Raw genomic sequence first — 16,257 nt, 5'->3', positions numbered from 1 at the left:
ACTTTCTGAAACACACTGCATTAACAGCAGAAAGCTGAAAAATATAGAAAACTTATGGTCTCCTCAGCATGTACATTAAAGTCAAAGAAATTTACACAGTTAAGCAGAGAGTTTTGTTTAAACTAATGGCAAATAAACAGACTGTTCCTGGAGCATAACGTACACATACCCACCCCCCCCAGACCCGTGTTTTGAGAAGGCTTCCAGGCTGCAAAAATAGCAGATACTGGCTGGCACTGTGGTAAAGGTTTTTAAAGCTGATGAAATCAACACCACTAGTTCCATTTAAAATTCAGTGTGTACTGAAATCCATCAGAAATACAACCATACTGTCACAAATTGCACAATGTCCTTTCATAATAACCCATATTTCCACAATCCACCACAGAAGCCACACATGGCAGATGACCCAACAACACACACAGGCATGCACAGCCTCACTGCAGGCAAGCTCATCTTCATGAACAGACCAAAAGGTCTCCTCTTAAACCTACAAACTGCTAATATAATTCCTCTGCCTCAGCAATAGTCTATGAAACATGTTCTTAATAAGATTAATATATTTTCCATGCATTGCAAGGAAAAGCTTCATGGCATTGTAGTTGCATTCAGCATCTGGACAAGTTGCTTACAGACACTACTAAGTAAAAGAATAGCTCATTATTTGTGTGTAGGAAGAAAGGAGTCACACGGCTGAAAGAAAAGAAAGTGTTCCACCTGTATTCAGAGCAACAGGCAATACATTTGCAACCAAAACCCTGATCCAGCACATGCTCAATTCTTTGCACTGAAAAATGAATATATTACATTCCAGATTTGCAAAGGTTAAGCTTTAAGTAAGGGCAACATGGGCTTTATCTTTCATAACATTTTGATTAATCAGTTTTCCACAAACCACAATTGGTTAGAACAACAATACACAAAGCATTCCCGGATTAAAAGACATAAAAGATTAAACACAAACACACATAATTTTTCAGGGTCTGAGACTATGCAATGCAATGTACACTGTGTATTTTAAAAATACTTAATTAAGAAAATGGACTTTTTTATTTTTAATATTTTCAAGCAACAGCTATCAAGGATGAAAAGCAGTCCCCCATGCTGCAAACAGGCTGAATGCAGTAAAAGAAAGAAAAAAAATTTGTTTACTTGAAATTATGTCAGGAATAGAAGTTGTTTGGCTTTAAACTTCCTACTCTGCACTACTTCCTAGGTCAACACTAGAAAGAACAAAAAACCCCAGTAATGATAAACACTGTGAAGCACACATGAATGCACTGTTGTGACTGGTAAACAGTATTATTTGCTGCAATACAGAACAGCTAATAGCTTCTCTTTAGTTTAGTACAAAGAGATGTGCCTTTGTTTCAACCAACCTAACTCAGTATCACTTTTTATAAATAGCAGGCATCTGTGCATACAGAGAAAGTTTAAGGCATTAACCATAATCCTCTGTATCTAGGAGATTCTGCAAAGTCTTTATTAGTTTTTTTAGACTTGAAAAAAAATAAATTGATGCTGTTGCTATGATTCAGCTATCAGCTGGACTGGCTGCATTCATTTTTGTCTCCATAGTCTGTTATTATAGGTAGGGAATGAAAATAACCACTGTGGTGCTGCTTATTTTAAGCATACTTATCAGGAGCAATCTCCCATTTTATACTAAGAGCAAACACTGTTTAATATATCCTTTTATAACTACATACAAATTAATAAGAGGTATGGGGTCAATAAGTGGTACCAGCTTCCAGGAACATCCATTCTTTATCAAACATTTTTTTTTAATAGCATTTATAATATCTATTCAGGAAAACACTGAGAACTCTTTTAATAGAGGTTTACAAATCACTGCCCTATTAGGAAAGAATGTCTGTGCTGCATCCTTTGTTAGCATGCTTTAATGGTAATTAACTGCCATCAGCATCTCCTACAATGATCTCCAGGTCTCCCAGTGCCATGATGGTACACAGAAATTAAGCGTGGGCTTAATTAATTTCCAGCTGTAGGAGCACATCAACTTGGACACCACTGAGTGTTTTCCTACATGCCACAAGGGCACATATGGATATACACACACATTCACAGCTGCAGACATGGCCACAAAGCACCTGCTCTTTGCCACATGAGACAGTACAGGTGTGCAGATAACTAATTTTTGGGAACAGAATACACTAACAAATTAAGTAGGTGTACACCTTACCTTTCTCTTTTCAGAACCCTGAAGACACAGGTAGGTAATTTTGCTTATCTGTCTGGGCTACAAATACAGTTCTCTGCTACTGCAGAAGCTGTGAAGTGAAGAAGGCTCTTGCACTCACTGCCCATATATCAGCTACTCAGCAGTCAAACGAGAATGTAAGGGAAGGGCGTGGCCTTGCCCAAGCTGCTGATTAACACCTAATGGAGCAGGCCTTGCGGGGAGCATGGGCTGGGCAGCACTCGCTCTGCAGGCAGCAGCAGGGACCAGGAAGGTGAACAGCTCATCGATGGTGACAAAACCAATGGCCACGGCAGGATATCAGATGGACCAGGGAAATGACACAAATCAGAGGTCTAAGGTCAGGAAGAACTTTGAGGATCCCATTTTGGAATATAGATGTCTAAGCTCCATCTAAATCTAATAGTAAATTCAGCTCCAAGGTGACATGCTGAAGACATGCAGGGAGCACCTGAGCAGGTGTTGAACTGAGTCCTACACTGACACACTAATCAATAACCCACTTCCACCTTAACTGTACCTGAATCTCTGAAAACTGCAGCTATAGCATCTTCAATCCAGAATACACTCAAGGATAAGAGCACTGGAAAGGAGATAGGGCTGTACAAGGTGACCTGAATAAGCATGGGCTTATTCACACAACTAGAACAATTAAAATAATTCCCCTTCTTGGGGAGTCACTTGATTTTATAATTAACTTAGTTTGAATGAGTTTATTTCTTGCAGGCTCTGTAGTACTAATGAGCCATCTTGGCCCTGAGGGACACATACCTGTGCAGAACTCGCTAGATAAAGCTTTCAGGCAATCTTAATTCTTATTTGATTAACACTAGACTTCCTCAACTGCACCTAAAGAAAGCAAATGTTTTATATGTTCTGTCTACCTCCATAAGAAAGGTACCCACGATGTACAGTCAGCTGAAGACAAAGGCCTGATTTTTTTCCATTAGTTAACATCAGAAAACATATATTCCTGCTTTCTACAAGAGACAGCATAAGTTAATGTGCAGTTAAACAATATGACGGATCCAGGCATCATGCTGGTCTCTTCTCAGCTTTCTCCTCACTCATTTGTTCATCATCCCATGTGCTGTAATACTATATCCCAGCAGAGCTGGGAACTGCATAGCTGAACTGACATGCCTTTAAAAATAACACTTAAAAAATAAACATTCTTAAAAAAACTAACTTATTATTTTTAACCTTGCCTTATCATTGATCCAGTCAATGCTGCAAATTCCTATAAAGAATTTTATCACCACAAGTAAAGAGACAGTGACCTTGCAGCATGGGAAAAAAAAGCAGAGGGGGAATGTTATGGACTGGGATTTCTTAAATAAGCTTTACCACCAAAGTCAGCATTTTGACTAACTAAACCCACAGTGTCTGTATTTGTCGTTTACCCGTACTGAGGCGACTGTGATCAGAACCTTCACAGAAACACAGAGCAGCTGAGGTCAGGAGAGACCTCTTGAGGTTGTCTTGACCAACCCCTGAACTCAAGCAGGGTCAGCCCCAAGCAAGTTACTCAGGACCACATTCAGATGAGTTTTTAATATGTCCATGGATGGACATTCCACCACCTCCCTGACCAACCTTGTTCCAGTGCTGCCATTGTACACAAGCTTCTTCTCACTGTCTTAAGCTAAAATCTTCACCAGATTAAAAACACTGTGTCTGCAGCACTGGCAATGGAATTTGACTGATTTACCTCAGCTGGAAGTCTGTCCACTACTTTGTTTTCTTTCAGTCTATGTTTTTCACTTGTATTTAGTATTGAATATTGAAAATTCAGCCCTAGTTCAGCTGTCATCTCATATTGCCTATCTGGGATCACAGTAGCTCACAGACCATTGTGGAGTTGTAAATTTTAATCACAAAATGTAATGCCTTTGAGCTTCTTATTGAATTTTAGACCTAACTTGCATGACTCTATGTTTCCTTACAACAGTAGATTTTGTTTGGTCAAGGTATCTCATACCGTCTTGATTAACATGTGGTGGCATTTTCCACTTAGACATTTATATTTGGCAGAGACTTTTTTCCTGTTGGGTACAATAAAAAGTTCATGGGTCTCATTTGCCAGGGTATTCTGGTATAAGGAGATGGCAGCCAAAAGCAGGAGTGAAGGTCATGTCTGATCTTTCACAACAGAAGGATGATGCTTGTCTTGTGTTACTTTGAGATCACTCCTGCAGTTTCTTGAGGAATGGACTGGATGCATTAGACCAGGAAAACATCAGGTGATCTTTTCTTTTGTTGGGGTCCCATTTTTTAAAGGCAAATTTTTTCCTAAGCTGCCCTGATTAGATAGTACTAATAACATTAAGCTAAATTGGTTCCTTGGGAGATGTCCCAATTAAATGGCTATCCTAATTAACCACATCCTGATTAAGCAGAAGATCCTATAATTATAATAACAGCATGCAATAAAAACTGGCCCATAGTTTTATTCAGATAGAAAGCATTTTGCAAACCTTATTTACAGGAACCACTTTATCCAGAATTGAAACATAACTAGCTCTTGGGTGAAATGCAACATCTGCTTAACAATGTGCAACAGAATTAAACAGGGTTTCAGAGCAGGATAATGAAAAATTCTGCACCATACTGACAATGCAGAAAATGTTATGATAAAGCAGAAAGTACTTAGCATGTAGTTTGGGTGAAGTATTTTGTCTGATCTTAGCAGAATCACTACAGTATTTACAATTGCTTCAAATTACCACAACTCCACCAAAAAGCGTGTTTCATGGAAGCTTCTAACAAATATTTAAGCTCCGTACTAAATGGAGGAAAAGTACCCCACACTGAACTTTTGCCTAAGTTGTGAAAAAAAATCTCATTCCTATATTGACACAATGGAAATTTTATCAGCTTAAAATACCAAGGAGAGTGCAACACAAGAAGCCAAGTACAGTCTGGTAGAAGTACTAGTGTGAAAAGTCAGTTTTCTCCAATGAGCTGTAAAGCTGAGATCCCGACCCTCTGTAGTTACTGCAAATGTAAGACATGTTTTTTGAGCGCTACTGTGCCAGACGGAATTCCTACTGTGTGTTTTGGATGCAGTTCATGCTCCAGCTTGCCTAATTGTATTTGTCTGGCTTAGTTCCTCTCTTATCACAGTGCAGTAGGACAGCCCCATTTTTTCAGTTTGTCCTCTACAACACTGTAGAGAAGATGTTGAGTAACTCTCAGTAAGTAATAAGTGGATAAACAAATATGTTTAGTTATTAAAATTATCTCTTTTTTTGCCTCTTAGTGACAAAAGAGCAGAAACAAGGAATTAACATGTAACTCATACTCAGAAGTGTCAGCTGGCAATAACTGAGTGAATACATATGTAAGCAGTCATCAGCATAAGGGAAGTTATCTCTGGACAGAAAAATTGTTACAGTCCACCACAAATCAGTATTCCAGGGAGTATATATGGCAACTCCCTACACATTTCCTTACTGTCCTACCCTTGTAATGTCTGAGCACTTGAGGGCTACAAAGATATTACAATATCTGTCTATTCAATATTAGTTCAATATCATGTGGATGTAGAGTTTTTAAGCTATACACCATAATCCTGAGGAGCAGAATCTGATCCTTGCATAAACTCAGGAGCATTTATAATGCAGGTGCACAGGGTGTGCTGAGGTGCTTCTCTCCACAACAACAAGATAGATGCCCATCTATGATACTTCCAAGGTACCATTTTAAGATAATATATTGTCCTTTGAAGAAAGCAGTGGTTGCTGGTGCTGCTACAGGATAATGACGTACTGTTGTCCTCTCAGCATTACAGTGAGCTCATAACATAAGGCAGCTGTGAGAAGTGCAAATGCAACCTGAGGATGTGTAGAGCAACATAATTGCAATACCATACAAAAGCGATCCCACGCAAAATCTAACACAAGACACAGAGACCCACGTTGAGGAAGTACCTACAGAAACAAGAACAAGCCGCAAAGTAAGATTGCTAGGATCAGAGATACAGCCAATCTGTATACCAAAAATCATTAAAAGAGCTTCACTATTCAGGATGCAATTTCCATTTGTACCTGCATGAGGCAAATTAAATTAGAGAGAAAGAAGCTGAGGTAAAAGGGCAATGTTAACATGACAACAAGCTAAGGCTGGACTTGAAACTGCAAGGCTTTCATTGAGGTACTTTCTAATCATGTTACATTTAGAAATAAAAGCCTGGTTAGCCAATAAACAAGCTTACCTGGTGGTAAGATGTGGACCAGCTCTTAAAGTCTTGTGTTCTGCCACCAGATAGTTTTGATATCAGACTGACTGTGGCAATCTCAATGCCAACGATGCTTGAAGTCTCCTTCCTTTATCCCAGCCTGCCAAGTCATTAACCTCTCCATGCCTTGATATGTCCTTCTATGACAGAGGAAAAAATTAACAATTTTGCAGAAGCTACCTGTGGGCAAGCTTCCCCAAGATGTCATTAGCATAAGCTACTCTCCTTTTTAAGGAACTAGCATAAATCTTCTGGCAGTTCACAGTAGCACAACAGTCCCTCCCTGTTCCCTTCAAGTAAAGGCAGAAAAAAATTTGTTAATAGAAATATACCTTCCAGATCACCAGAAGAATAATTCTGTAAGTAAAAAATGTCTCAGAATAGGATACCTAAAAAAAACCCCTCAAAGCCCCAAACAAACAAACAAAAAAAACCCAACAAAAAAACCCAAATCAAAGAATATCACCAACACATTAAAGAACTTCTAGTTAGACCTACAACAATAACTACTCAATGGGGAAATTTGCTAGGCTTCAGTAGTAAAGGCTAGACTGGTTTCTATATATAGCAGCTATACCTGCTTTTTTTCAGATTCACCTTCCACAACAACTGACCTGACAGCCCTATGTCCAGTTCCCTAAATACCAAAAAACCAAGAACAAGTCTTCTGGGACCCTCCCTAGCATCCCTAAATGAATTATCTTAAATTGGATTATGCAAATTTACATGATTTTCTCACCTCTCCATGCCCTGATGTCTCAGGTGGTGATTTTATACCCAGGAGTCCACAATCAACTGCAATCAATGTGCTTAAAAAGCTACTTTCTGTGAAACATGGGGCAATTTTTGCAAGCAGTAATAAAGCTTTGGAGCAATCTTGAAATTGGGGCAAAAGTTATTACACATGAAGTGGAGCTACCCCAGCAGGGGAGGCTGGAAGAGTGTTTTATTTTAAAAAGCCTATTTCCAAGCAGTAAGGAGTTGCCCAGAGTTTGGGAATTAAAATCTGGTTAAATTAAAAACAGATTTTTAGCTGCTGTAAAGCAGCAGAGAGCCACTGGAGTTGGTGAAACAGGGTTCCCACGTGCAAACTCTGCAAATTCATTATCATGGACAGAGCTGGGCCAAAGCTCTATCCCTATCCGGGCCTAGGCAATTTTGAACCATCCTGAAGTACATTTAGTTATCAGGTTATTTCATTCTTCATTTCACTGAAGCATCCTGAATTGTGAGCTCAGGTATGAACAAACAGGTTGTTTTCTCTACAAATACATCAATTACACCCGAGTTACAAATTACTGTTCTGTCAAAAGAGTGGTCTTTTTCGACCTACTGAAACTTGTGATCTGCTTAGCTTTCAATTCCTAAGTGATTCCAGGACTACTGAGAATTTTGTCCTTAAATCTGGATTTCATTTTCAAAGGAACCTCATAATTTGTAATTAACCTGAATAATGCTATCCAATAATCATGTGAATCTGCTGTATTTTTTCTCCAAACAATATTTTTGTCTCACAGTATAAAGATCAAAGTTTCTTTGTTCCTAACAGTAACACTCTTGTAGGATGGACGAAGGCTAGTATTTCCATAATTACAGTAGAAAAGACAATGCCTGTTAAGGCCTTCTGTTAAATTTTCCTGCCTGCCTTGTAAACCTGTGGAAAATGGGGCCATGTTCTTCCATGTGCTGTGAAAAAAATAATATTATTATTGTTATAGTGGTTGTATTGGAATGAGGCACAGAAGACTAGAATAAACTTTACCTCTTAACTGGAACCTCAGCCAGCATAAAACAGGTTTTCTATTTGTTTTCCAGTGAGCTGGGTTCAGATTTTGGGAGGCCTGGTACTAAACCCACTACAGGTGGCAAAGCTTTGTGCTTGTGGTTCTGCTCTTCTGCTCATGCAAACTGAGTGACTGGGTGCTGTCTATTTTAACTGTCTTCAAACCACGTCATCTCTGTGGATCCTCTCTGTGGATCATCTCTGTGGATCATCTCTGCTGGGAAGAGTGGCAGACATATGGAGTTTATGAACTAGTCACAGCATGTATGTTGCCAGTATCACCAATCTCACAAATGTGACTCTCAGATACTCTTAATTAATACATCAGTTTAGAAGAAATCATCTGGTGTGCCCACACAACCCTAGTATCTTCTGATCACATAGCCTGGGCAGTGTCAGAGCAGAAGTAGAAGCAGACTTTGTACTGAATAACTGTCCAGTCTCTGCCCTAAACAATAACACATGGGACCAACAAAAAATGGAGGCTCAGCTCTCAGAGCATGGTCAAGACTGCAAAGTGGGAAATTACTCCTGGGACTAGTATTCACATGCAAACCCTTTAGGCCTTTAGAAATATAAATCTTGTGCTGCATATATTTATAGGGCAGACATGTAACACAATCTATAGGAAAAGCAGGACCCAGGTAGTGATCTGCCAGAGCTTGCAGTGACAGATTCTTCTCGATCTTTTCACATTGCTGTGACTCAGCATCTACTTCTGTTTATTTACTATGACAGGCACTTGTTACACATACATTTATTTATTATTAGAGGTGCTCAGCATCCACACCTCTTATTAAAGTCAATGGGAAAAGAAAGTTTTGTGCAGCTCTCTGCTTCAACCGTAGGCCATGATCTCAAGAAGATGTTAATGGGACCCCAGCAACCCAAGAGAACTTTGACAAAATCCATGGTCCTCAGTCACAGTGTTGAGTCTGTCCATACAAATCATCTGCCAATACTGGAGACCAGACTAGCTGTGATGTTAATAAATCCTTTTAAAGTGAGCCATTTCTGGGGTAAGGTTTCAATTTCCTTCACACACAACATCAAGGCCTTATTGATGGCCACATGCTAAAATTAACAAGAAACACAAGTGTGGTTTTTTCAATTGGTTTATTCTAGAAGAAAACGGGAAATATTTTAAGAACTGTGTTGCAAGTTCAGTCTTGACCCCTGGGATTATTTGGCCTTAAGCCTGGATGTAATAACTTCACCCTGTCTTCAAGACAGAAATGTTGTTGTGCTTGGTAGCATGCCTGTATCAGCACAAACTTTTGAGACTTTAGCATATAGTGTCTCCACTGACCATAACAAGTGTTATAACAACAATTAGTGGGACAATGTTCTTCGTTAAACTGATGTACAAACAAGTACTTTTAAAAATAATTTTGGCTTCTCTTTGAAAGGCTGCTGGCTCTTGCAAAGTAGACCTGTAGTGGTGTTGAACTCCAAGCTCCTCGGCTGGCAAGTCACAAAACCTGAAGTCTATGTGCAGACATACAACTATTTAACTGGTGAGTGGGAGGGAGGGCTTGCAGGTTGCCACCTCATCAGGTAGCTTCACATGTCAGGTCCTTACAGGTCACCTTTGCACAGGACAAAAAAGGTAAGCAAAACTAACTTTATTTCTACATTATACACAAGGCCTTGGAAAGGGCTGGTTACAAATACAGGTGAACAGTCCAAACATCAAAATTCAGTTCCCAGGCAGAAACAAGCCTCAAGAGCTGGTTCCAAGTAGACAGAAAGGCAAATCATCGGTCCAACAGGGTGGCAGGTTCCTTTAGAGCTCAAACTTCATTGCTTGTTTCGGGGAGTGTCAAAACCAAGCTGTACCACATAGTGAATCCTGCCCTGTATGTTTGATAAAAATTATTTACTTTTTAGCAGAGGGGACTTGGTATCTGTCAAAACCTTCAGCTCTAGAAAGGAGGGAATTTCAACTTACCCAGAATACAGACAAGGATAGCTCAAACTTCCACTTTCCTGACATTGTTGCTGTTCTTACTCTGGGAATGGGACACAGACACATCTTTTCTTGGTCCCTTTGACACTCATGTCACCCTAGGACTGAGTCTGATGAAAGTTGTTTAGAGACTGTACCTGGATCCACAATAAAAGAGGGAGATGCAGTTGGCAGAGTCCCAGCCTTGGATCTGGGAAGATGTGATTTTGTTCCTTGCAGCATCACCAGTTTACTATGTGACAGAAGGCACAGTAAAGTCCTGCTGTAGGGAGTAGTAATATCCCCCATATTCACTCAGTTCTGTACTCTAAAATACAGGTGAAATATAACAGGAGTTATTCAGATACAACAATAAAGGTGATGTGTAAATACCTTCAAGTAACAGCAAGGGATGTTTGTTCTGCATGACTATCATAATGACATCCAAAACTCCCTGTGCCAGATTTATTTATCAGCAAGACACAGTCATAAGTACATGATGTCTTTCAAGCACTGTGACATTCCCTTCCTGCAGATGGCTGGAAATGTTCTTAGATACAATATTTGCAATTAGCTTGCTGATGAAATTAGTGCTCTGAAATGGTTAGTTTTATAGATGTCCCTGCTAGTGCCTCTGTGGCTATTACTGATTTAACCTCTTTGAGACCTTGGCTGAGAGCACTTTCCCAGGATGTCAATTTTGAGAGCACAGATCAGAAAAGAAACATAGCCCGACATGAGCAGAGAGAGAAGGTGGAGTCTCCTGGTGGGCAATTTACCTGGGGCTCTGATGAACCACATCCTAATCCCTGCTGACACTGAACCAGTCACTCACCTCTGTTTCTGCCTCAGCAAAATGCAGACAGTGCTACTTACTGCCTTGCAGCCCTTCTGCCCCTGGCAGAGGACATGCCATGGGAGGGCTCAGTGATCAGCGTTCCCAGTCGCCAGTTCTGGCACCTCCCTTTTAAGGATTCTTGACATGTGCTGCCCTGCCCCTCTCATTTATGCAGCAGGAGGGTTTGGAGTGTGTGATCAAACCTTTAGGAAAATTTCCTCCAACTACTGCTCCTGAATTTCCCAGGAGAACTGTCCTGGTGCACGCTGCTGAAGATGCCTTGCCCTTGCTGGCTGACTGGAAGAACATCAGTGATGGGAAGGATTTGTCAGGAATACAGGGACTTCATAGGTCACTTTGGGGATCTAGGGGGATCCCATACATTCAGGGCACTGTTGCTTCAGCACATTTGACACTGTTCACTGCTTTGTGCCACTGGGATGTGCAAGAGCAAAGTTTCTTCCATAGGAAGCAAGAAGGAAACTCAGAATTTGATGAAGCTCCTACTCTCTTTGCACCAAAGCCCATCAATGTCTCAGGCTGGTTTTCACCTTTCACTGACAGTAAAGTAATTTGCTCATAACAAACAGCTGCTCATCTGAAAGAGGACTGGCATGAATCATAGCGGAGGCATGAATCAAAGAGGACTGGCATGAAAAGCTCATGCTCATTTTTGAACACTGCATTATGCCCTGATTAATTGGCAGTGGCTTATGGCTCTATCAATAGGACACGCTCCCTGGAAGAATGACATTTCCGAGAAATCCTCAACAGACCCAAGCATGTATTATTGATGAGCTAGGAGAAAATCATCTGGATATTTTACAAACCCAAGCTTTAAATCAGTTTTGCTGAAATGTCTGCCAGTCTTTTTGATTATGCTTCCCTCTGAAATAAATTTCCCCTGAGGCAAAGGATTTACTTATGGCACGAGCCTGCAGCTCAGGGGACCTGACCTTCCTCCTTGATTCTGTGTCAGACACGATGGGTGATCCTGAACAAGACATGCTGAAAAGGTTTCCTAAGCCTGCTGAGCTGAAGTCTCATTTTTAAAAGCACCTGTATGGGTGCTCAAGGAGGGCAGCCAGCTGGATGACTAGCATAGCCCTCCCCTCCCCTCCATCTATACTTTTTCTCTGCTCCAGTGGTAGCCGCAGCCTGGTGATCTGATCAGGGTGGAGGGCTGAGCCAGCAGGGAAGGAAGGAAGTGGGTTTGGTATTACTGCAGTAAGACTTCCCTGCCCATTGAAGAGGGCTTCTCCTTTGCCTTGACTATGATCTCAGCTTAAGCTGAATGCAATTTTCTTCCTAAGGAAAGAAATACTGAAGCAGTTTTTTGCTATTCGGGCTGGCATGTGATCAGACAAGGCCTGGGAGCAGTGACAGTGAAGAGTGCGTGGTTGGGAGCCAGGAAGGGGGAAGAGAACGCCTTCAGTGAGCTGTTCAGTTGGTTCAGGCAAATCCTTGAAACAAATTGGCAGCCTCAGGCTACAAACACGGAGATAAGTTCCCCAGAACCAGTTTATGTCCCAGCCAGTTAAGTGCCAGGGTAAGGGAGGTACATCAGGTCTGCAAGGGCAGCAGGTAGCTATGATCACAGCTAATCTGTGCCATTAAAGCACAGCCTAAACTGCTTATTTCCCCCTTAGCTACATCTACCACCTCTCCCATACGTTGTATGATTTTCTATTTAAATTCAGCCTTACAGCAGGAGCTTCCCCTTAACATTCACTTGTGCAATGCCTAGCACCATGGAGATCCAATCTTAATTGTATGCCTGAAGATCATACTCTAAGTAGTCTCACAAAAAATGAAAAGCATTCAAGTGCTGCCAACTATCCTGGCTGTCCAGTAGTACTCCCTCATCACTGCAGTATTTGCAGACCTACTTTGGAGAACTTTTCCATCTTCTCCTGTTTCCGGCAGGGGTATTATCTGTGCTTGTGAGGATTCAATTAATGCCATTGATGTGAAATGTTGTTCCATTCATCACTGGCCACAGCATCTAATGAATAGGATAATCTAATTCTGCCCAAATAAATATGACACCAAATTAAAAGAGTTCATAAACAGCCTCCAAAACAAGTGAGTTTGTTTCAATTTATTGGCTTTTAAATTACACCGGATCCCTCAAGTACCAACCTAGCTATAAACAAATCTCTGCCTGAGTTTGAAAGTTTATTATCACTAATGTTTGCCTTTATTTATCCTAGAATTGAGTGTTAGTATTAGCTGGAAGAACAGAAAAAGGGAGGTCATCCAAATGCCACAGTTTTTAGCCACAATTTTCCTAAACTAGTAAGAGAGCTTTAAGGCACAATGTATTCTAGACAATTATTTTTGCTTTGTTTACTGTCACTGAAACATTTAACAAAGTAGTTATGACCGATCATTGGAACCATGTGAAAAGTTCACCAGGAAACCAGAAAAAAGAAGCAATGCCTAGTGGGTATTTGGCTAGTTTAAAAACAGACTCCTTATCCTATCTGCCACCAAAAACCAAAGCCACAGTTCTAAGTTTTTGTCTGGTATAATTTTATTTGGGAATCAGCTGTTAGAAAAATTATTATGTATGTAAAGACAGATTATCTTGTCAAGCTCTTCTTTGAATTTAGCCTGGTTTTCAGTATCCTAGGTTGTCTGACCAGCCTTTACAGAATGGTTGGCAGGAAAAGAGATAATCAGTGTGGTTGTGGATTTCTTACAGGATGATCTAGATGAAAGAGAAAGAAGAAGGAACTGTAGATTCAGTGTAGTTCTTAAAACATAGATCATAATAGATCACTGATTTACTTATGGACAATACCTGGTGCTTCAGAAGAACCCCCCTTGTGCTTACTAATTGAAAATCCTATTTATTTAACAGCTTCTATAATGGATTCTGAACCCTTTCATCAAAATCAATTTAGCCTCACTACAGACAGTCCCATGAAGAAAAGATCTGTCTCCACCTGGCTTTTCCAGTTAGCACATTACTCATAGTAACACAGCTCTGGCTTAGAAATCCAGAGCTATCATGTCTGCAGAGCAGAAAACTGCCTTGTGCATGGATTTTCTTTCAGTCCCAGATGCATGACAAGCAGTGAGGAATAACTGGATTAACCATAGAATGGTTTGGGTTGGGAGGGTCCTTTAAAGGTCATCTAGTCCAATACCTCTACAATGAACAGGGACACCTTCAACTAGATCAGGTTGCTCAGAGCCCCACCCAACCTGACACTGAATGTTTTCAGGGATGGGGCATCCACCACCTCTCTGGGCAACCTGTGCCAGTGTTCCAATTCTGGCAAGGCTAGAAATTATCTCCTGTACTCCTCCTATTGCTTGCTGTCTGGATCTTTTGAGATCTCTTTAAACTCAGCAATTAGACGCCACAACACTGATCTCTTCTGTTAGAGAAGATTGCTAGTGACATTTAAAGCAATGACTCTCCCTCCCTTTTGAATAACATCAGTCTTTATCATGGCTAAAATAACAAGGAACCTTTCAGCTCAGTGGCTAAGCCAAGGAACTGAAGGGGAAACCATGGTTCTTTTGCTTAAACTAAAATAGAAATTTAGGAGCTATTTCAGAAAGTGAAAAAAAAATGTTCTCAGGAAAATTGAAATATTAAACTTTCTCCCCTCCAAAATGTCATGTTTCAGCTTTAGATTAATGAAACCTTTTAATAATTGTTTTTCAGCTTGTATTAGTTTTTAAAATAAAGTTGCCATTTTAAAATCAATACATGGAAATGTTGACTTTTATCTTTCCCCGTATTTTTCTGCCTGATATCCATTTACAAGCTCAGTTAAATTTCATTTATGTTCACCAAATGCCTTTTTTTCAGTGAAGATAGTACTGTCAATAATATTTTTTCCACTGCCGACTGTGATTCTATGTTTCCCTAGAACATTACTACACATGACTCAGTTCCTGTTTGGACTGTAACTCAATTTCAGAGCTCACTGCCATCTATAACTCCAAAGAGCAATTTCAGCTGAAATCCTAAATTGAATTACAGATTTGTATTGTGCTGCTCACTATTTATTAATAATATTGTGCCTACAACATATCCTGTTCTTCATTACCATGGAGAGAACAGTACTGGTTCCTCTGTGGGACCCAGAGCTATTTATTTCTTCAAATGTTAGATTCTTGCATGTACAGAACCTACAGACATCTGTGTTTCTTTTGTAATAAGTACTTTTATCTAGCCAGAAATGCAGAAAAGGTTTCCCAGGACTATAAAACTGCTTGGTTGTATCACATGATTTATATATCATAGGAAAACATCACCATAAGTATTTCTTTGCAAGTAGAAGAATGCAAAGTATTATGGGATAAAGTCCTTGGGACCTTTGAACTCCCATATCAGTGACGCTCTTAAGTGTCGGGCATGCAACTTTCAATCAGAAATGCCAGTCCTAAGCCTCCAACAGACATGAGCAGTCCAAGGTATGATGCTGATGCACCATGGTTAATTAGGATTTGTAGCAGTAAGGAATACTGGGGAAACAAACACAGCTTGAACAAATAATACTTTTCTCAGAAAGATACAGGAGCCCAGGTCCCCAGGGCTGGGTGTTTCTATCATCTTCTCAAAAGAGAGGCAGATACAAACCCTAAAGTATGAATTCTTTTCTACAGCCTTACATAAGTGTTTTAGTAAAAAACAAAAACTATAGATAATTTCTTGGAACCTCAGGGCAGAGTTCTTTGGGTTCAAATGGATGACACCAGAAGACTGAACAACTACTTACAAAGCCAGTAATGTTTGCAAAAATGAGAGTGATGGAGAATTGGAGTTGACCTTGTTTACATGTGACCTGAGAAGAGCTCACTGCACTGTGTCAAACATCTCTTGCTGCTGCAGTATCCCAGGCATGGAAATGTTCTTCAGATATTTATCTCAGCCACTAAAGGGCCTTTGGAATCAGCTCAGGCATTTGGTTTCAATGCAGAAGTTGAAGGAAAGCCCGTCAGGTCTTTGGCACAGGCCCATCTTAGCATGTTACAGTTTGCTGTTATCTTCCCTGCAAGGGAGATTCCATACAATAGCCTCGAGGAAGATGTACAATTTATTATCAGAGGGCCACCTTGCCAGCAGAATGGACTGCTTCAAGTAAGCCAAGCAATAACCCACGACACTAGGAGACTCCATTATCCCATCTGGATGCCTGTGGCAGGAAGTAATTCCTTACTGCAGCATGTTACATTAATAAATCAACAGTAATCTACCATTAAT

The sequence above is a fragment of the Lepidothrix coronata genome, unplaced genomic scaffold (assembly GCF_001604755.1).
Source record: "Lepidothrix coronata isolate B3197 unplaced genomic scaffold, Lepidothrix_coronata-1.0 Scaffold8, whole genome shotgun sequence".
Lineage (NCBI taxonomy): Eukaryota > Metazoa > Chordata > Aves > Passeriformes > Pipridae > Lepidothrix > Lepidothrix coronata.
The sequence above is the reverse complement of the archived record's forward strand: the minus strand, read 5'-3'. Positions refer to the sequence as shown.